This window comes from Drosophila montana, unplaced genomic scaffold, assembly GCF_035044405.1.
Source record: "Drosophila montana isolate Dmon_TW-CO22-7 unplaced genomic scaffold, ASM3504440v1 contig_3213_1, whole genome shotgun sequence".
Lineage (NCBI taxonomy): Eukaryota > Metazoa > Arthropoda > Insecta > Diptera > Drosophilidae > Drosophila > Drosophila montana.
The window spans coordinates 1,064,191-1,085,312 of NW_026998093.1; the positions used below are offsets into that span (position 1 = coordinate 1,064,191).

The following is a 21,122-nucleotide window of genomic DNA, read 5'->3' on the forward strand; positions in this document are numbered from 1 at the left end:
GTAGTTCGAGTGGCCATAAAAGGCGCGTGCAGCATTCACCGTTATGTCAAGAAATATTTAACTGATTTATGGCGTTGATCCAAAAAGGGTTTTATAAGCCCAAGACAAAGCCGTTAAAAACTGGAACATAAATTAAACAAAGATGCCAAAGACAAAAGCGATAAGTGTACACAATGCACATAAGATTCAACTGAGCAAGCAAATTATGTATATACATATACATATATAAGTATATACTCTCGTATATAAACTGTATATGCTGTGTGCATATAAGCAGGCAGACGGGCTGCGTTCATGGGTCTGCCTGGGCCTGAGGGGGGAGGCCAGCCAGACGCAGAGCCGGGCTAATTTAAGCGAGGACAACACCTCAACTCATATTTAAGACCGGCTAAATCAGTGTCTGTGCGTGTGTATGTATATGTGTGCGCGTGTGTGTGTGTGTGTAACTTCCAGTCGCTTCCAAAGTCACCCAAAGCGACGTGGACGACGCTGACGTCGTCACCGTCGCCGACGCCGACGCTGTTGTCTGTTGTCTGTGTCTGTGTCTGCGTCTGCCTTTGGTTTTGTCTTTGTGTCTGGGCCGCAACGAAGTAAAAAAAAGAACAAAAAAGTAAAATAAAAAATTAAACACATAAGTAACGAAAAAAAAACACAATAAAATTATATAAAAAAAGAAGAAGCAGCCAAATCGATGCAGCAGCAGCAGCCGGCAAAAGAAGCGCAGTGCAAAACGCAGACGAAGGAGAGCAGAGCGCTGTGGCCGCGGGGCGTATGAGTGATAACAGAGAGGAGAGCGAGGCAATGAGTACAATGAACAGGGCGAGGGCGAGGGCGGGGACGAGAGCCGCGAGAGGCGAGGGCCTTGGTGCGGTGCAGTGAAATTAAGAAACCAACAAATTCATCCAGAAAAGTAGTCAATAAAGTGTCGACAATGCGCACAACAGCAACAACAACAACAACAACGAGCAGCGAGAACAAAACCAACAGCGAAACCGTCAAAAAGCAGCAGGCAGGCCACGCCATGAAGCAAGACCCAGCGACCGAGAGGTTGTCGGGCCTTCAGTTCGTGTTCGGGTTCACGTTCGGCTGCGCAAAGGCATGGGAAAGGGGGGGGACAGCGTCGCGAGACCCTCTGCAGAACTCTGGCCGTCAAGTCAAGGCAAGTCGCGACCGAGCCGGGCCGAGCCGAGCCGAACGAAGCCGCGCTGAGCCCGCAAAATCAATTGAGCGATCAAGTGTCTTGAGGCGAAACAGAAGGTGGAATAAATAAAACAATAACTATGATAATGAAGTTAAAGTGAATTTTGATGAATATGCCGACGAGGCGTGGCCCGAAGAGCGCAAACACAACACAGCACAACAGAACACAAAAGTGGACAGTCGACAAAGGGAGTTGCCTGTTGCCAACTGCTCCGGACATCCGGGCAACTGCTTGGCCGCCACTCGAGACTCCAAGCTGACAACTGCAGCGCGGATCATTGCAATTCTTTAAGCAGCCAGGCAAATGGCACAAGCTGCAACTGCCACTTAAAATATTTGAATTGTCTTTTACAAAGAAACGCCAATAAGGAATTGAGAGAGATAGCAAGAGAGAGAGAGAGAGACACAGAGTTGCATATTTTGAGCATGGCTTATTACTGGTTCGGTTTATGGTTCATTTCTTCATTGATGAACTGACTCTTCAGTTTGAACCGAATTTCTTCACATTCTATTTAATTTTAAAAAAAAAACTGTCAAACTTGTTTTTGCACTGACAAAATAATTAATAATATTAGAATTACATATTATTATGCATTGTGAACAAAGAAATGGTTTGTGACTGGTTCAGTTCACAGTTTGACTGTATTCTCTGGAAGAACATGTAATCTTTCTATGCTATAATGGCAATAATTCGATTGGTTCTAAAAGTGGAAAAGATACTGAGAAAAACTCAATTGGTTTCAAATCTACAAAGAACTTGCTGCTTAAAACCTTTCTACTTCTCACCTGCATTGCGATGGTTGCCAAGGAAATCTGCAGGTGGCCATCATGTGCCTAGTACGGACTGGAATTCGGTTCACAATTAAGGGAATTGGAGTCTCAGGATCTGAACCGGTTCAGCTTGTAAATAAATAAATATAACTTAACAAAAATAAAGTGTTTAAATGTGTCTTAAAATAAGTCTTAAGTGACAATTTCTGATCAATAGTCGCTCCAAAAGATAGTCGACAATTACAACAACAAGATTTAGAACAAACTTTCTTTGATAAAATTAGCAAAAGGTGGCAGGGGGCGTGTGGCAAAGTGGTGAAAATGGCAAGAAGCAGCTGCAGAAGTTTTCTTTCTGTAATTTGAAAAGTCGACTGCGACAGCGTTAAATTTTCAATAGCCCGGCACATTTGAAAGTGTCAAAAAGTTTTCACGACAAGTTTTTGTGCTCATGCAGCAACTGTTGTTGTTCTTGTTGTTGTTGTTTCAAAACTATTCAAATATATTCTTCTTGGCTTTTGGGTAGTTTGAATAAGTCTGTTAGTTGAGAATTTATTTAGCAGCTTTTAACCAGCTTTGAACCAGCTTTGAATTAGCTTTCAACTAGCTGTTTAATAGCTTTCAAGCTGGTTTGAACCAGCGTTGAACTAGCTGGAAAAGATTTGAGCCAACATGAGAACTGCTTTGAACCAGCGGTAAACCAAGTTTAGCCCAGCTTTGAACATGCATTGAACCAGGGTTAACCAGCTTGAAGATTGCTTTAAACTAGCGTTGAACCAGCTTGAAGCTTGCTGGAAATCTGGTTTGAACCAGCGTTGAACTAGCTTCGAACTAGTTTTAAAACAGTTTTGAAGCATTCGAAGCTAATTTTGTTAATAATAAATATTAACAGCTCATACCATTTAGATAGTTCAGTTCGAAGCTTAGACTCCTTTCGGTCATAGGGTATTCGATAGTCGTAGTAGTATAATTTCAGCTGCTTGTTTTCGCTGCTGTTCCAGTTGTTGTCCTTGCATAGACTACATTCAAAGTTCACTTGGCGCATCCTTGTGTGGGTGCCAAAGGGGCAGCGGTTGGCGGTGCTGGGTGTTTGACTTGTGACAACTTTTCATAGCTTAAGAGCGCCGTGTCGAGGTCGCAGAGTCCTGACCAGCCAGGAGGCAGGAGGCAGGATGCAATGTGATGGCAACGGCAACGGCAGCAAAAGAAGCAGAACAAGTGCAAAAACTGAAGGCATGCCACGATATACGACATGCCATATAAACACTATATACATCAGCGTGTATGTGTGTGTGTGTGTGTGTTTGATATTTCCTTTTATTGAAAATGCACTTTGGTGCCATGTAAACTTTGCAATCAAAGTCAACGGCAAACTGGCGACGCCGGTGCCAGAAGAACGAGACCGAAACCGAGAAGGAGATGGAGACGGAGACGGGTACGGAGATGGGTAAAAGGTTGGATCTGCTATTTGTATTGGGCCTGGGCCTGAGTTTGGGTTTGGGCTGAGTGCCACCTCTAACGATATAATGGCAACGAGCATGGGCAGACATTAGAAGCGACTGCAACTGCAACTGCAACTGGAACTGCGATTGTTGTTGCTCGCAAGCCTTTGACAGTGGGAATGGGCATGGCCATGGACTGGGACTGGGTATGGGATATGCGGACTGGGTACAGGCACGGGCATAAATAGAGCTGGCTGCCGCTGAGGGGGGAGGGGCACGTTCTTGGCCATCAGGCTGGTTTCGGTTTTTGGCCTGGCTTTTTCCTATTTTTAGTTTTTGCATTCCAAAACGGCGTCGCCAGTGCCTCTACCTGTTCTCCCATGGATGTTCTCTGGCGGAATTCAGCAGTTTTGTAACTCGTTTTCGTTTTATGATTTCTGCCAGTAAACTGTACTGTCTGCTGCTGCCTCTGCTGCCTCTGCTGCTGCTGCTGCTCTGGCCACAGGCATTATCTCTGTCCTCCCCTATCCCCCTGTGTGGAGGGGCGGGTTGCAGTTGTCCTAGGCCCAACTAGATGCTTAACTGATGCGGCCACTGTCAACGTTTGCCGCTTATTGCGATTGCCTCGATCAATGCTGGGATTTGTTATTGGTGGCCCATGACTGCCCATGAGAGTGCCTCCGGTGCCGCCTGACTGTTAACCTGTCACTTGCGTGCAACTGTAAATGCAAGTGGCACCACCCAGTGTCCAGCACCATCAGCACCACTAACGGCAACTGCACCACAATCCTCCTAAAACTCAAAACTCAATGAGTTGGCTTTTGTTCGGCGGGTGTTGGTTACCGATTTACTGTTACTCCAATCCCAGCTCCCAGCTCTAGCTCCTGCTCCTGCTCCCAGCTCCTGCTTCCCTGTCACCGCCTGCTGCTGCTGCTGGTGAGAAAATTGTGTTGTGTTGTGGCATTTTGGTTGCGAAGGGTCGCCTGGCTATACACACTCATACACACTCATACACACACACACACTCGTACAACAACTCCCCTTTTTGGCCTCCCCGCAAGACCCTACATACAGCCGGCTGTTGGGTGCGTGGCGCATTAGCCAGTAACCAAAGCCAGACTCAGCTCCGGCACAGCCATATTGCTGCTGTTGTTGTTGCAGTTGTTGTTGTTTGCATTTTACCTGCAACGTCGCTTCGCATAAAATGCAATGAACTCGCAATCGGGACTGTCAAGGATGTGTGTGTGTGTGTGTTTGCTCCTGCTCCATCGTCCCTGCCCCAGCCCCTGCCCCTGTCGCTGCACAGTCGCTGTCGTTGTGCATTTTTCCCTATTTTCCGTCTATTTGGTTTTATTTTAGCCCACATGACTCCCGCACGTCCAAACATCCTGCTGAATGCTGCTCCATGTTTGTCGTTGCCTCGCCTGCCACCAAATGCATTTCCATTTAACATGCCAGCATTCGGGTGCAATGCGTGGCAGGCATGGCATGGCCATGTAGCTGGGGCATGGGGCATGGGGCATGGGGCATGGACAGGGGCTTCGTTTGGGGTTTTGTCTGCTGCCCAGTCCGCCTTATTTACCCATTCGCCATTCCGTTTGCACAATCCGCATCCACTTGCTAGTGAATTGTTTTTAACTGTGCAACAGTTTAGCTGACTAAAATTGCATGTAAATTTAAATAAATCAACTTATTTAAATAAACGTGTTTTGCACAAATAAACTTAAATAGTTTTCATTTTTTATTTCTTCGTTGGTTTAAATATCAAGCGTGTGCACAGTGTTGCTTGGCCAGTGTTTAGCAACTAGAATTGCAATGTTGCCAGTGTTGGCAAATATGATCGGAAGAGAGATCGGGGATGCACCCATAAAGGCAGTGTTGATTAATAATAACTAGATTTACAAGTTTTGGTTAATACCATGGAGACGTGTTCTAAAAAACGATATGGAGATGGATCGGAAGCAGACACTAATAATTGTATTATATTATTAAGTACCGCAGTGTTGGTAAGCTAGTCAGTGTTGATTAAGATCCAGTGCTGGTAAATACAAATACATCGGAAGATACACACGCTTGAAAGTGTGTATTATTATTAAATTGCGCAGTGTTGGTAAAGTAGTCAGTGTTGATTAAGTGCCAGTATTGGTAAATACAGTTGAAGTGAGTTTTGATTAATGAAAGTACAATATGATCGACAGATACACTAATAAATTTATGAATTAATATCTTCCAAGTCTTTGGCTTTTGTCGTTGGCATCAAATTTGTCCACACCCCGACATTTACATGTTACTGTTACTTTTGTGGCTGTTGTAGCCGCCTTTTGGTTAAAAACTAAGCGAGACAATAATAAAATAATGTACAATTGTGGCTGTGTGTGTGTGTGTGTGTGTGTGAGTGTGTGTCTGTTGTGTGTAGACATTGGAAAGTTGCTGCTGTACGAGCCGAGTCCGCATTGCCCGCTGAGCTTCTCCAGCGGCTGTCACCTCTATGCGGCTTTTACCCTGCCCCAACGAGACTCCCCCCCTCGCCCCCTCCTCTCTTAACAACAACTATACCCCTTCTTGTCTTGAGCAGCGCGGGCGGCTTTGGCGGCTGCCTTTGAGTGATGCTTTGGTTTCATAACTAACCGTTTTTTGTTTCTCAGCTCCCCCTGCCCCTCCCTCTGCCCCTGCCCAAGCAGACCGTGTTGCAAGTGTAGGTAAAGGTAATGTTTACCATTTCCGCTTGTCGCTTCGCAGACGTCGGCGTGGGTACAATGAAATTTTGGACGTGGACGTGGACGTGAACGTGAACCGAAAGACGTCGCTGGTTTTGACTCGTTTTTTCGTTGAATGTTTTTTTCATCTTCTTCTTCTCTTTTTATTGGCTACGCGTTATATGAGATGCATGTCAACTTTTTGGTAGCTGCCACCGAAATTCATTTACCTAACGGTTTTTATTATATTTTTGCTGCTGCTTCTGTTTTTTATTTTTTACCCAAATGCGTGCCAAGGAAATAGAAAGTACATGGAGCATGAGGGCGATAATAAGAAAACAAGCTGCGAGAAATAAGACAACTGGAAATTGGATTTATATACATAATACCCAACTTTAACAATAAGAAATAAGACAACTGGAAATTGGTATACAATATGTATATTAATATTACTAGCAAAAATTGCACAACTTTGTCCAGGCTAAGCATTTCTCCTACAATTTTTAGACATTCTTCTTAAACCTTTTCCGCCCCTGAGAAATTTTGTATAATTTACATATTTGTACTTATTTTTGTATATTTAAACATAAGTATATGTAAATAAGTTTGCAACCAATCGGATACACAAATCCGTTTTTCACTCATTTTCCACAGTTGCGGGTGAAATGGAGTAACTAGTGCAAATATCATGCAAATGTCTACCTAGCTCTTATGGCTTGAGCTGTGTATTGATCAGCGATCGATCAGTCAGGACACATCCTCTAATGTATAGAGAGATCGGATTGGTTAAAGATAAGCGAGATAAAAGTTTAAAGGTGTGTTTTTAGTATATTAGAAAGGTGCTTTGTGGCTTAAGGAGTGCTTGAAACTGGACATTCTATAATATTCTTTAAATATTTGTAGACTTTTATTTAGACTGCAATATCTGCACCCGTTTATGGGCTTAACTAAAGTGAGTAGCTAAAAGCAGATCTAGAGCTGCAACAAGTATGCCGACAATTTATTGCTGGCTGGTTAAAACAACAGCAGCAACAACAGCAACAGCAGCAACAACAATCACAATCACAAGACTTTTTATGCTTTTGCTAATTGTATCAAATTTTCATTTTGATTTAGATACAGATTACGTACTAAGGCTCAGCTTGTTGTTGTTGCTGTTGTTATTAGAGCGAATGTTGCTGATGCCAGCGGCAACAGCAGCAACAGCAACAGCAGCAACCTGCAATCATTGCAGTCAGAGTTGGAGTCAGTTCGTCAGTGGACAGCAGCAACAACAACAAGAGCAGCTCTGTTGGCCTCATTATGTTCAAACATATTTCATATGCCAAAGCAATAGCAACAATAGCAACAGCAACAACAACAACAGCGACAACAACAAATAAGCAAAGAAACTTTGCTACGTTTTTTGTTGCTTGCAGTTGTTGTTGTTATAGTTGTTGCTTCCTCAGCAATCGCTTGGCCATTGCCGTTGTTGTTGCCCCTATTGTTGTTGTTGCTGTTGTTGTTGTCATAACTGTGTTTTGCTGTGCTCAGACTTTGGTTGCTGTTGCTGTCCGGTGAAAGTAATCATCAACAACATTAAGCGAGGTAAACAAACTACAAACTACAAAAAAAAAGAAGAAATAAATAAATAAATAGAAAAAGAGTTACACTCGCCAAAAGTCTATTTGAGCTGCGAGACTTTGACCGGGGCCCAGAATGGGCACCGTTCCGGAGTCGATAGACAAAACGGCAGCTCTGGGGCAGCTCAACTGTGTGGTAGCTGCAGCTGTCTCCCCTCTCCCCTCCCCCTCCCCCGTCCCCCGCCCCATTCAGCGATGGTAGCAGGAAGGTTGAAGAACCACAAAGAGATACGATTATGATGATTTCTAATTGAAAAACTCAGCGGCGCGCTCAAATGTGTCCAGACGAGGGAGAGAAAACGAAGACGTTGGGAGTACAAAGAAACAACGAGAAACACAAAAAAAAACAAAAAAAATAAAAAGCAGAAAAAAATGAAACGAAATTTCATTAAAACGTTTGCACAAATAAAATAAGTGCTGCAAAAAGCAGAAAAAAGAGTAGCAGCAGCAGCGGCAGCAGCAGCAGCGGCAGCAGCAGCAGCAACAGCAAAAGAAACTGAAACGAGGTCAACTGAGGTCAACACATTTTATGTACCGAACCCGAACTACTTCATACTCTACTAAATATTTGTATGACGCTGGCGACGACGGCGACAGCAGCGACGCTGGCAGAGATCCAGATTCAGTTATGCAGTGTATAAATGTGTGTGTGTGCGTGTGTGTGTGTGAGAGAGTATTGGTGAATGGGCAGGGGGAACTGCAGTCAGCTTTGGGCTTGGAACTTCAAGTCGGCGACAGCGGAGCTCGTATGCATAAGCCAGCGGCGCGGCGGGCAGGGTTGCGGGCTGCGGGTTGCGAGCTGCATCAACTAAATCAAACAAAAGGCAAACAGCAAAAAAAAAAAAAAGAAAGAAAAAAAATGTGGAGCGACGGGGAGACGGGCTTGGAGCGACGCTCGCTGCGCTTCAATTGAGTTTTACATACATAGATTTCAGTTTTAGACTTGTACTTGTTGTTGTAGTTTTGTAGTTGATGTTGTTGTTGATTTGATTTCCAACTATTTGAGGGCAGCGACGGCGACAAAATGGACACCAACAACAGTAACAACAACAGCAAAGCACAAAAAAACTCGTTCGCTGTGACGCGCATTGACTAACTGAATTGTGTTGTTGTTGTTGTTGCCAGTGTTGCTGTTGCTGTTGCCGTTGCCAGTGTTGCTGCGGTGTCAGGGCAGGAGCAACAACAACAACGTATTCGCCTCATGACTTGGCAAATGCGCTCGCCAACATTATCGTCTTGACCATCTCGTGAACTTCATTTGCAAACGTTGGAGCAACATTTGTGTGGCTTAGGCAGCAGGCGGTGTGGAGAGTAGGGTGGTGGGTTGCTCAGCTGAGGTGAGGTGAATGGAGCGGCTGCTGGGCAGCCAACATAATTCATTTGTATTGCTGCCGCTGCTGCTGCTGCTGCTGTTGGCACAGCAAGTGTTGCCAACTTTATGGCATTTACAAATACAATTACATTAGCAGCACAGTCGAGTTGTTGCTGTTGCTGTTGTTGTTGTTGTCGTTGATGTTATTGTTGTTGCTGTTGGCTTCTTTAGCATTAGCTTTGCCGTTACTTTTGCAATTGCTGTGAGTTGTGTGCGACGAGAGCGAGCGAGAGAGAGAGAGAGAGAGAGCGAGAGAGACAGATGAGTGCGCTCACAGTTAACTGTTGGCCAAGTGCGCAACTAATTTGCATTTTGTTGGGCTAAACGCAATTCAATGGCCAACAAAAATAACAATTGGGATGCTTGAGCTGTTACGCTACAAGAGTTTCAGATACTATGCGGATGCTAAATACTTGGCCAAGAAGTGTAGCTTATTTGTAGAATGCTTACACAACAGTCGGAAACAATTGAACATGCTTCAAAACATGAAACAAGACAGCTTGAAGATGGATTCCATATGTCAAGGCTAACAAAGAAACTTGAATGCAATTTGTTATTAATTATTTCGATATTTAACAAATCAGCTAGAGATAGGCCCCGATACTAGATACTTTACGGCTAATGATAGATGCGAGGACTTGTTATGGTTAAATGAGCTGAACTAGTTCAGAAATTAGATTTCATCCGCCAATCTGATTTTGGAAAAGTATAAGGATATTATTGAGGAATGTTTACCCAATGGAAAAGTATTAGTAAGCTCAAGAAACGTTAAATGTCGAGTATATGTAAACACAATAAATTGACGTATTTTATTCCATTAGGTATCGAATCCAGCTCTGTTCACGAACCAGATTCACAAACGGAACACAAAAGCGAGGCATTAGTTCCAGTCGTGAACCGAATCAAGGAATATATTTAGATATTCAGTTATTGTTTATAGTCCAGCACTTTTTGGTAATATAGCATTACATTCACTCGAACCAATAAATTCTATATTCTCTAATTTATGCACTCATTAAGGAGCAACTAATGTTTAACTCCCAATTATCATTATTCAGTTATGGTAAATAGCTGTCCAATTTTCTATGGAATAACACCTAAAAGCCACACAAAGAACAGTTGTATGCCCATTCTGGATGGCACTTATGTCTCAGAAAGGGGTCCGAAACGACAGCTGATTCTCGAGCTCCACAACCGAACAATTATTGACACGTGCGCGCCTCCACAGAACCCAGAAGGCAGGACAAATGTCCTGAGCAGCAGGACCTGGCCACAGATGCATTTCCGGCAACTTCAGCTGTTGATTCAGCCGTGTTTTTGTACCTTTTTGTCGGTTGATCCTTAAGTCGGGACTGGCTTTCGGTCGAACTGAATTGCCTGCTGTTTGTTGTCGATATTATCTGCAATTAAATACTCAATGCACAGAGCACAGAGCGCGCAGGACAAAACAAGTAAAAATTTCAATAACTAAAAACGCACATGTCCTGTCGGGACAGCACAGGACAGCGGCCATATTCATCATCATGATGATGATGATGTTCATGATGATGATGATGAGGCACAAGCAGATGTTACAGTGACTGGCACAAAAAACTGTTGGAGCGCGTCCTTTTCAGCGTCCTGCGTCCTACGTACTTTGGCTGCCTACACGCTGTGTCGTCTGCCTCTGCGCCTGCGCAGTTTGTCCTTTCCACTTTGTTATTTTCTTTTGGGGGGGCAACCGCTACACATGCCCCGAAAATTATCCCTTAAATGCCGCTTGTCAATTGGATGAAGCTTCCTGCGCAGTTTGCGGCTCATCAGCGTCAGCCACACGGCAACGCTCAGGGATCTAAATACACTGCAACAACTGCTGCATGGAGTTTGCAAGCAAAACTGTCAGAAACTGTATTAAGGTTCCTGATCCTGGCTTTCTGCATTTGTGATTCCAGGTTCAGAGCTTGGTTCGTAAAACTTCCCTCAATTCTTCAATATAACGATTTAATTCATAGTTCAAATACCAGCTTTTCTAAGAATCAGCCTGCAAGCCCGACAAACATTTACACTGGTTCAGTTCACTCACATAAAGGTGCTAGTTCATAAACCTGACTCTCTCCATTTGTGCTTCTAGGTTCAGAACTTGGTTCGTGAAAGTTCTTTCAATTTATCAACAGTAAAACTTGATTAATAACTAAACAAACTTCTAATTATTTATATTGCTCGATTTGGGCTTGGGTTCTGCTATTCTTTATCCAACTAATCATGGTGAAGAAGAAACAAGTTCAATTCCAGGCCCAATGTGGTTCGGTTCAAAATTGGTTTGGAGCCTTGCTAAGAAAAAACATCCAGAACAATCCATAAAATGCATCTCACCAGGTTATATATATATTTAGAATTGAAGATTTTGTTGAGTGTATAGGCTTGTTGTGCAGCTAACAGCAACCCCTATGTCCTGAACACAAAAGACTGCACAGATACCGCAGAGCCTCTCTGCTAATTGGTTGCCCCTGACACGCGTCATGCTCTCAAAGGCGGGCAGCAACTGCAACTGCGAAAGGTGAAAATGTATATCACTCTCTCTCCCTCTCCCTCTCCCCCTCTCTCCCTCTCCCTCTCCCTCTCTCTCTCTCTGTCTCTCGCTCACTCTCTTTCTTTTGAGTAACTTGTGTGTTTTCTTTTGTTTGGCCCAGTTGGCGAAGCTACCTACGCAAGAACCGCTTCCTAGGCCCGCTTTATCTGAGTCTGGGCACAGCCTTTCCCAGTTGCCAGTCGCCCATTTAGTTCCCAGTTGCCAGCTTTCATTTTTTGTGTGTGTTGATTTTCCTAAGCGCTTCCAATCAACAGACACAGCAGACTGAAAGAAAGGTGCCACAAAGAGAAGAAAGCAATAGAATGGCATTTTTATGAATGGTTCGACTCATTCGCCGTTGTTCCATGAGTGGCAGGGAAAACTTTTCCGATTGCCGCGCACAAGCGGTCATAACAGGCGGCCAAACACTCGAGGTCACATGATTAGTGTCACATTAATAAGTCCATGCCGGCCGGCCGGCCACATAGTCCTTGACATCAGCTGCGGTTCCGTTTGTGGCGGCAACACGCACAGTTCAAAGCAAAAAGCGGCAAATATATATTGCATATTTTCATAATGAAATAATACGCAGGACTTGAAAGGAATACCGAAGAAAAAACGCAGGCAAAAATTATACCGAATTTCGCACAACGAAGTTTAAATGCTCTTTAAACATATTCAACATAGTTGCTGTCAGTTGTATTTAGATTAATTGAAATAAATATAAGTTATTAGTTTTAAGTTAATCTTTATAACAAGCAGCCCATTCCCATAAATGATATATGTATCTTCTTGATCAGGACGATGATCAGTCCGTCAAAGTGAACGCGTCAATCTCGGAAACTATAAGAACTCGACTGTTGACATTTGAAATATATATTCTCGTTTAACATTCGCAGAACTTGTTTATCTTTTTTGTTTGATATCTCCTCTCATTTTACGAATATCGATAAATATCGATTTTTTAGATGGTTTCTTAAGCATAGCTCGAGGATTCTAAGAGCTATATACATATGACGACCATTTCAAATTTTGAATAACTCCCAACATTCCACCCAAAATGGAAAAAGGTTCCTTGCTTCAATCCAGGCTTAAGTTCGTCTGTTCTTAGTTCAACTCATCCCCTTTAACGTTGGATTCATTGTATGTAAGAAATTTCCGGGTGTGGTAAGCCCTGTTTCCAGGCCTAGCTTATTGAAAGCCAAATATGTTTGACCCACTGTGTTTATCGATAGCTAATTGAACTGTTGCAAACTGTATCGCAATGCGTTTATGCCCGACGCAAGTTCCTTTAAATACCAATAAGCTGCTTTGTGGTGCCAGTTTCAGTGGTGCTGCTTGAAATGTGGTTGCTGTGTGGTGCCAGTGTCCAGGAAGCAGCCGTGTGACAGATGTTACCGCATCGAAGCGCATTGGCAGCTTGTCGAGTGGTTTCTCGGTCTGTCGATCGTCTGCCCACTCTCCCCCCCCTCCCTCTCTCTCTCTCTCTCGCTCGCTAACTTGGCAAGCTACCCCTTTTCTGTAGATGCACACGCCTTGGGGTGGGTTCTGCGGCAGTTGTCGTTGCTGCAACGGACCGACTATCGGCTTTCGCCAGAGCTAATCAATCGATGGCTATGAAAAGCCAGCCACAGCACGAGATAAAGTGGAAAGCAAAGAGCGTGGCCACCAAACAAGTTGGAAATCTCTTTTTCATTTTCCCGAATTGCATTGACGACGCATCATTAAAATATTTTCCACTGCTGTTGTTGTTGTTGTTGTTGTTGCTGCTGCTGCTGTTGTTTGGTGTTAAATCAAAAACCACTTGAACGAAATAAAATCTTTCTCACAGTCGGCGACGATGGCGCGAGAAAGAAAAGAATTGGGAACGGGCTTCGGAGCTGGGAAAAGGGGCAGCGACGGGGCCAAACGAGGCAAACAAATTATGAGAACGAACAACGACCGAGTCTCGAAGAATGTCTGGTTTTGTTCTTGTTTCTCACATTGTTGTTGCTGTTGTTGCTGCTGTTGTTGCTGTTAAATTGATGACAACAACATCAAAACGGACAAGCGTGCGCTTCAAATGTATCTGCATAGGCTGAGATACTTCGGGCACCCAGAGTATCTTTTGCTGACCGTGACGATTTCTCGTGTACCTGGCGACGATTTCGAGCAAAAAACAAAAAAAACAACAACTCGAAGAAATAAAAGATATACACACAAAATAAATGCCACAATAAGTCAATAATCAAAATGAGAACGACAACCAGATGGATGAATGCGAGTTTATACAAATACGTTTGTATTCAGATATATTTGTGCTCGTTTGGCTTGGCTCAGACTGGATGGTTGACTGGTTGGATAGATGGTCGGACGGATGGTTGGACGGATGGCTGGACGGATGGCTGGAGCTCTGCTTATCATCATTATTCAAAGCTAGCCACCAACGCCGCCGACGTCGCCGCCATTGAAATAGAAAACTAATAATAATAACAAGAATGGCAAACAGAAACGAGAAAAACAAAACAAGTTTTTTTTTGTGGGCGACTCCGGCGAGTGCATGTGGAAAAAAGAAATATGCGTACGTATGCATATGTGTGTGTGTGTGTGCGTGTGTGTGTGCTGTGAAAAAGAATTTCTAAAACTCATAAAACAACTGCGACGAGTTTTGATTTCGATTTTTAGCCCGCTCGCTCAGTTATTGCCAGTTGCCAGTTGCCAGTTGTAGATCCCCAATCGGAACACACAGAACACATGTAAAAACGGGCAAAGAGAACAAAAACACAACAAAAAAAAACATTTTAATTCACACTCTGGACCAACCTTTTGATGGCAACATCGGGCACCAGCCGCCGGCTGACCCAGACGAGAGACGGCGGCATGAGGCACTCACAGCTCAGAGCTCACGGCTCGTAACTCGTGGCTCGTCATCGTCATCGTCAATATCAGGTTCGGTTTTGGGTCCAGGAAAGTGCTCAGTGGCAGTCAGTTGAGCCCACGCCCGCGTTATGATTTTGTGGCCATTTTATAACTAACAACATTCCATCGACGGCGCCGTCGTCGTCGTCGTCGTCGTTGTCGCTGTCGTTGTCGTTGTCAGGCCTACCGCATGCTCCGCTCTCGGCCCAAGTGCCACCAGTCGTTCCCGTACCCGTTCCCCAGGCCACACACGTCGATTGGACATTGATGATGAGGCACGGAGACACACACACACAGACACACCGACAGCCAGTCAGAACCAGAACCAGAGACGGAGTCCGAGTCCGAGTCAGAGTCGGAGCCGGTGCCCAGCCCTGCCCTGCCCTGCCCAGAGGCATTCGATGTGCTGGTGACAAAAGCGATGCGATGGATGCATCTGAATGTGGGCAGCATCGATAAGGCCCAGTTGGCTGAACTGTTAACCCATTAAAGTTGTGGTCAGCTCTCAAGAGAACTGAAACACTTTTAGAGCTGAAAAATGTTTTTCAAATAACTTTGATAAAACAGCTCAAAAACGATTTCATTTTCCATACAAATTGGTCATTATTCAAAGAGAGCCTTGACTGAACTGCTCTGACATATGTTCTTGGTTATAAACAAATATATTTATATGTCAATCTGTACTTACCCCAAACTTTACACATCATATATTATTGACATCAATAAGATGTAGGGAGAAAGTCCTTTAAAAGTGCATCTCACTAGAGTGGGAGAAAGAATGCAAAAGAGTTGATTAACGTAAGTTAAATTCATGAGAATCGCATAGAAAGGCGATATTTAAAAATGCTTTTAAAATCTATGGAACGCGTATGCTTTGTTTTATAATGTTCAATTTTGAATACTTTCACACAGATAGTCGTTGTTCACTCAGGGAAGGGTTCAATAAATTCCCTGTCTTATCTCTTTCTTATCAAAAATGAGTTCAAGGCAAATTGAAGCAGATGCAAAGCAAAAGTTGAACATGAATTTTCCGAGCTTGGCGTTGGATTAAAACACATATTTAGGGGCAGAACATTGATCATCAATCGGTCAATCAACAGTTCTCTATATCAATCGAGTATCAATCAGCATCTTATGTCAATCTCAAGGGGTTAATAAAGAATTTTGGCTTATGCAGTAGTTAAGCAAACGCATCCACACTTGAACTGGGCATTCTCAGCCCAGCGTCTATTCATTCTTAAAGGTTTGTATATTGTTTTTTATGGCACGCCATAAAACGAAAGCAAATATTCGTGATCATAAAATGAATTATAATTAGGCAAATGATTGCCAACATTTATATTTGCTTGCCAGGCTTTCGCAAGCGCGTCGAGACAGAGATAAACGCTGGAAATTGATAAGCCTTTGGGCCTGACAGGAATATAAACATAAAGATCGTTCACATTATTATTTAAAAGGTTATCAATTTTGGTTTTTATCTGCGTTTAATCTGATAAGAAATTAAATTAAATGGCAAACGCTGCGTATTTCTCTCGAGACCTATAAAATTCTTGAATTTTATCTGAACTTCCAGAAACTGCGAGCAGTTGTTAATTTCATTGAAATGTATCTAAAACTTTTGCTTGGAAATTAAATATGTACACTTGCACGCACGTGTGTGTGTGTGTGTCTGTGTGTGTGTGTGTGTGATGCTTCCTCTTGCCAGCAATCACTAGCTAGTCGTATATTCGTGTATCTATTCTAAATGCTTATCAATTGTATTCGTAGGTAACTTTGGGGTTTCGCTCCCAAGTCTTGTGGCCAGGCACACAATACAACACAAAAACGAGCCACATGTTTTGTATAATTATCGTGGTTAATGTCTCGACAGTGTTTTTATACCCTTGGAAATGTGTAAAAGGGTATATGGTTTTACGTATATGTATGAAAAATGTGGAAGTAGACATCTTTGACACCACAAAGTACATTTATATCCCTGCTCAGCATCAACAGCCGAGTTGATCTAGGGAATTCAAGAGGTGGAGACGTGAGAAATTGAGTGCAGCTCTACCTATTGCAAAGGCAGACCAAGTTCTCGTTTCCTTGAAATCGATAAATATCGATATCGTTTTTTCTTATTTTTGAGCATATGTAGGCGCTTATAGGAGCGACAACAAACTTGGCAAACATAGGCCGTAGTATATACAGATCCAGAATATTTTACTTTTTAACCTTCTTCTGTGTCCTCTAGTAATATCAAAACGACGCTTTTTGGGAGATCCTGCCTAATGCTTTGCTATTTATACATATTTAGATGACATCATCATGCTCCGAAATTTTCGTAAAGATCGGACAACAAACACCGAAGTTACTCAAGAATTAAATTCTTATAGTGTGGGGTGAAGAGAAGAAGAAGCACAGCCGCAGCGTGGGCAGATTATTTCTGTGTGTGCTTTGCATTAGAAAGTCAGAGAACTTGTAATAACAACTTGCTGCTGGGTACAGGGTATCGGTTGGTCGTGCACTCCCGACTAGAGCACTCTTAGTTGCTTTATTTTGTATATTTCTGTTTTTTTTTTGTATTTTTATTTTTTGTTCGTTCTGCTGATAAAAGCATTTTTTATCAGTTCTTGTGTGTGAGGTTGCGTTTTGTTTGCCTTTTAATTAAGTTGAACACAAAGTGAACAAAAATTCATGGAATGCCAGACGAGTGGGACGACTGCGACGACGGCGACGGCGATGGCAATTTACAATTTACTATTGTTTGCCCTGCCAAATGACCTTGAAGTGCCCAGCAACAACAACAACAACAACGGCAACAACTGCAAGTTTTGGCCATTTTGTTGGCCCAACAAAATCAACTTTCTTTTGCCGCAGTTGAAAGTTGCGGCTAATTTCGAGATGCGGCCATTAAATGCAGCCGAGCCTAGGTAACAATTATAAGCCATGGTCTGCAACAACAAAAGCAGCAGAAAAAAACAAAAAAACAAACTAAAAATGAAAGTAGACACAAATTTAGTTGCAAAAATTTCGTAATGGTCACCCTGGCGCCCCCGCCTGCCACACACAGCAGCCGCAGCAACTGTGGCAAATGCGGCAACTGCAACTGCAACTGTGGCAACTGCAACATGAACTGCAGCCACTGCTTAGATCTGCCTGCTTTGGGCCATAAGCTGCCCCAAAACCCACATGGGTAGGCCGAGTGGACAAATTGCATAGTACTCTCTGCGCTCAGGAGCTGGCCAATCTTGGCCAAGATGCCGCATAATTAGGCATAATTTATGACTAGAGCAAATATGGCTGCCTGCATGAAGCTTCAGTTGCAGTTGCAGTTGCCATGTTGTTGGCCAAGTGAAAGTGCCACAGCATCTAAATCGGTATTCGGTGCATGCAAATTGCCCAATCAAGTGGCATATGTCAAAGGACAGCTAAGCTGCAATACACTGAAAGAACTTGATGGCCATGATACTAGTTCAAAGTGCAATAAAGCGAATACTTTTGGCACGAATTTCTAAAGAACATTTTTATAAAACTATTTACTTAGTTGATACGAGATATGATACATAATTCCACCCTCAACTGTGGAAAATAAGTGGAAAGCGCTTGTATGCACAAGTTTTTTGCTTCATCTAACTAAATCGAACTAGGCTAAATCGACTAGGAAGTTCTATGGCCGGCTTTCACTTATTTGCCCCAATCCGATCGACCTTTGTATTATTCGCAAATATCTTTCTATTTAATGGAAGAAACCTAACCTAGGAAAATCGGGGTAATAGCCCCCTCAGTTTATACATATATCATAATTATATAAATATACAAATAAATAAAAATATAATAAATATAAATAGGCAAACTCAAGTCAATTAATATCGATGGCTATTTTGCTGAGTGTATCAACTGGGCAACCAACGGCAGCATTGACCTGCATTAAGGGCAACAACAACAACAAAAATATCATCATCATCATTGACATCGTAATGATGAAGCTCATGATGAGATTGAACGACTGATGAGTGCACAAGAATGCATTTACATTTGAGCTGTATCCACGCATTTGTATCTGTATCTGTTGACCGTCTGCGTGCATCTATTGGGCTCGTGTGTGGCAGTTGCATTTACAGCTAGACATAGATGAAAAGCATTTCAAAGCTGCCGTCTATATCGCATTTGGGTTTTTATGGCCGTGGCCATAAAGCTAACGGTAAACGCATTTTTCCACGCCCCAATAATAGAAACTCTTCACCGATTGCAACACAATGTGTCGCCCAGTTTTGGAAGAGCTGCAGTCTCTCTCTGCCACAAGTAAGTACAACAATAAATCGCCGCTTAAAGAGCACAAACTGACAACTGCAGCTAAGTCTGAGACGCCCACGCAACGCGATTGCAACTTCATAACTCACTCAAATCAAACAGAGCAGAGAACTGAAGTCGAACTTAACCTCCGGCGGCGGTTTGAGTGTAAGTGTGTGCGTGTGTGTGTGAGCTTTAATATAGTAGTTGTACTCGTGCAATACTTTTGTGTGCATCTAGAAATTGTGCTCAATTTTCACGCAAAAGTCACAGATATGCACACACACATACACACACACAAACACACGCACACGCACATACGAGACAGAGACCGAGCTGTGGCGGGGCCTGGGTCTTATCAACACAGAAGCATCATCTAGCACAAGATGCTTTTATCTCTCTCTCAGTTTGAGTCGTTTCAGAACAGGCGCACAGCAAACGGCAGAGAGCACTCCACTCATCAGCAGCGGCAGCTGCTCGGACTGCGGACTCGGACTCGGCCGGGCGCAGGGTACACAGCAGCGAGTCGGACTCGTTGACGGGGGCTGAGTGCGCACAACTTGCCAAATAAATATACACAATGGGCGAAATGTGCGAAAACCAACAGAGAACAGAGACAGGCAGCAGCAGAGGCAGCGGCAGAGGCAGCACCGGCAGCAGCGACAACGGCACAGAACTGGAAATTGAGGAGCTAAAGAAGACATGGAAAGCACACACCGCACACACACATACACACTTACAAAACTACAGAGCACAAAAGCGACAGGAGCGAGGCAGCGAAGCGGCGAAGAGGAGATGCGGCGAGACGGCGAGGCAGCGCTTAGAACATAGCCAGTGAGAATGTGAGCTCGGAGAGCGCAAATGAATCGAAATGAGGCGAAATGCAGTCGCAGCCAACAGTCAACAGCCAAGAGCCAAGAGCCAGAGCCAGAGCCACAGCCATATTCATAGTCGTAGTCATAACTATAGCCATGCCCATAGCTGGCACTTGGCAGCTTGAAAGCGATGCGCCGCCTGCCACTTGCTGCGCCCTTACGCGTCCCCTTCTCCCCGCTCGACAGCTCTAACATGCTCAAAGCTCGCCTCTAATGGGTTCTGCCGGCGCACGTGTGGGTAAGGAGAGAGAGAGGGGGGAGAGGTGCAAAATAAGCGCAGTTTCTGTTTGCTTTTTGCATATAAAAAGCATATAAAGAAAAATATGACAAAATATGAAAAACAAGAGAGTCAAAGACTGAACAGGGACAGATGAGGAAATGAGAGGAGACGGACACGGAGAGGAGAGAGAAAAAGAGTGCTCTGCCGGTTGGCTAGAGCAGAGGGTAGGGGCAAGCGGAAGAACTGGAAGCCGGGTAGTGTGTGCAGTGTTGATTGCACTTTGTGCGCGAATAAAACGCAAAATGCGCTTGTTTATACCCTACAATATTTATACGATACCATGGAATTGTCATCAGCTTCAGCAGAAAAATAGCATGAAAGCAAAAACAAAATGTACAGGATTATTTAAGGGATCGGAATTCCAATATTCTTCTTTTTCTAAGAATCACGGTTCGATTTATCAATAGGTCAAATAAAACATAAGCTTAAACCGAATCATTCAAAATATTAAAATAAAAACTTAAATTGTTCTAAATATGTAGAACGCGGCAGTTTCAAAAAAGAAAGAACTAAATTATTTAATTGAAAATTGAAACTCACATGAAATAAAGACTGTTCGCATTAAATCTTGGGTTGATGTGATAGTCAAATCAAAAACTAACTGTGCCTAAAACTCTTTAAAACATTATCTCAAAAAACTGAAGCGTAATCGTGTTTCGTTGCGGCCATTTGTTGCTCGTTGTGTGGGTGGACAATTGTGTTGGCGGTGGGGGGTATGCGGGTAGGTGGCGGGTGGCGGGTGTCGGGTGGCGTCAAGCCGGAGCACTGACAATGAAGCCATCATTGTTGGCTGCCTGTGCATCAATTGCAACCCCCAATGGAGCTGAGCCGTTGCCCAGTCCACTCACAGCATGCACTTAACACAGTTTTACATGGCACACACACACACACACGTACATCTTGTCTCTCTCTGCTTGCGTGTCTCTCTCTCACTCAATCTCTGTCATTCACTGTTGCGCTCTCGCCACTTAGCTCTTGCCATCTGTCGCTCTCAGCGGCCTTGTGTCGCATGTTTTTGGGGCACTGAGAATATCGCTCATTTTCAATAAAAATAGCTTAAAATTCGAACAGGCGTTCAGAAACGGAAGCCCAGCGTATTCTCATATGCATATGTGTGTGTGTGTGTCTATGTGTGTAGGTATAGTATATGCA

At 43.5% G+C, this 21,122-nt stretch overlaps 1 long non-coding RNA gene across 5 annotated transcripts in view; it reads right to left on the minus strand.

The window, feature by feature from the left end:
• LOC135432762 (uncharacterized) overlaps window positions 1–21,122 on the minus strand; it is a 151,427-nt gene that overhangs the window by 23,909 nt on the left and 106,396 nt on the right. For all 5 annotated transcript variants that reach the window (XR_010436958.1, XR_010436960.1, XR_010436957.1 and 2 more), the window contains one exon: window positions 15,235–15,307. This is a non-coding gene — a long non-coding RNA (uncharacterized LOC135432762). The remainder of the gene's footprint in view (window positions 1–15,234; window positions 15,308–21,122) is intronic.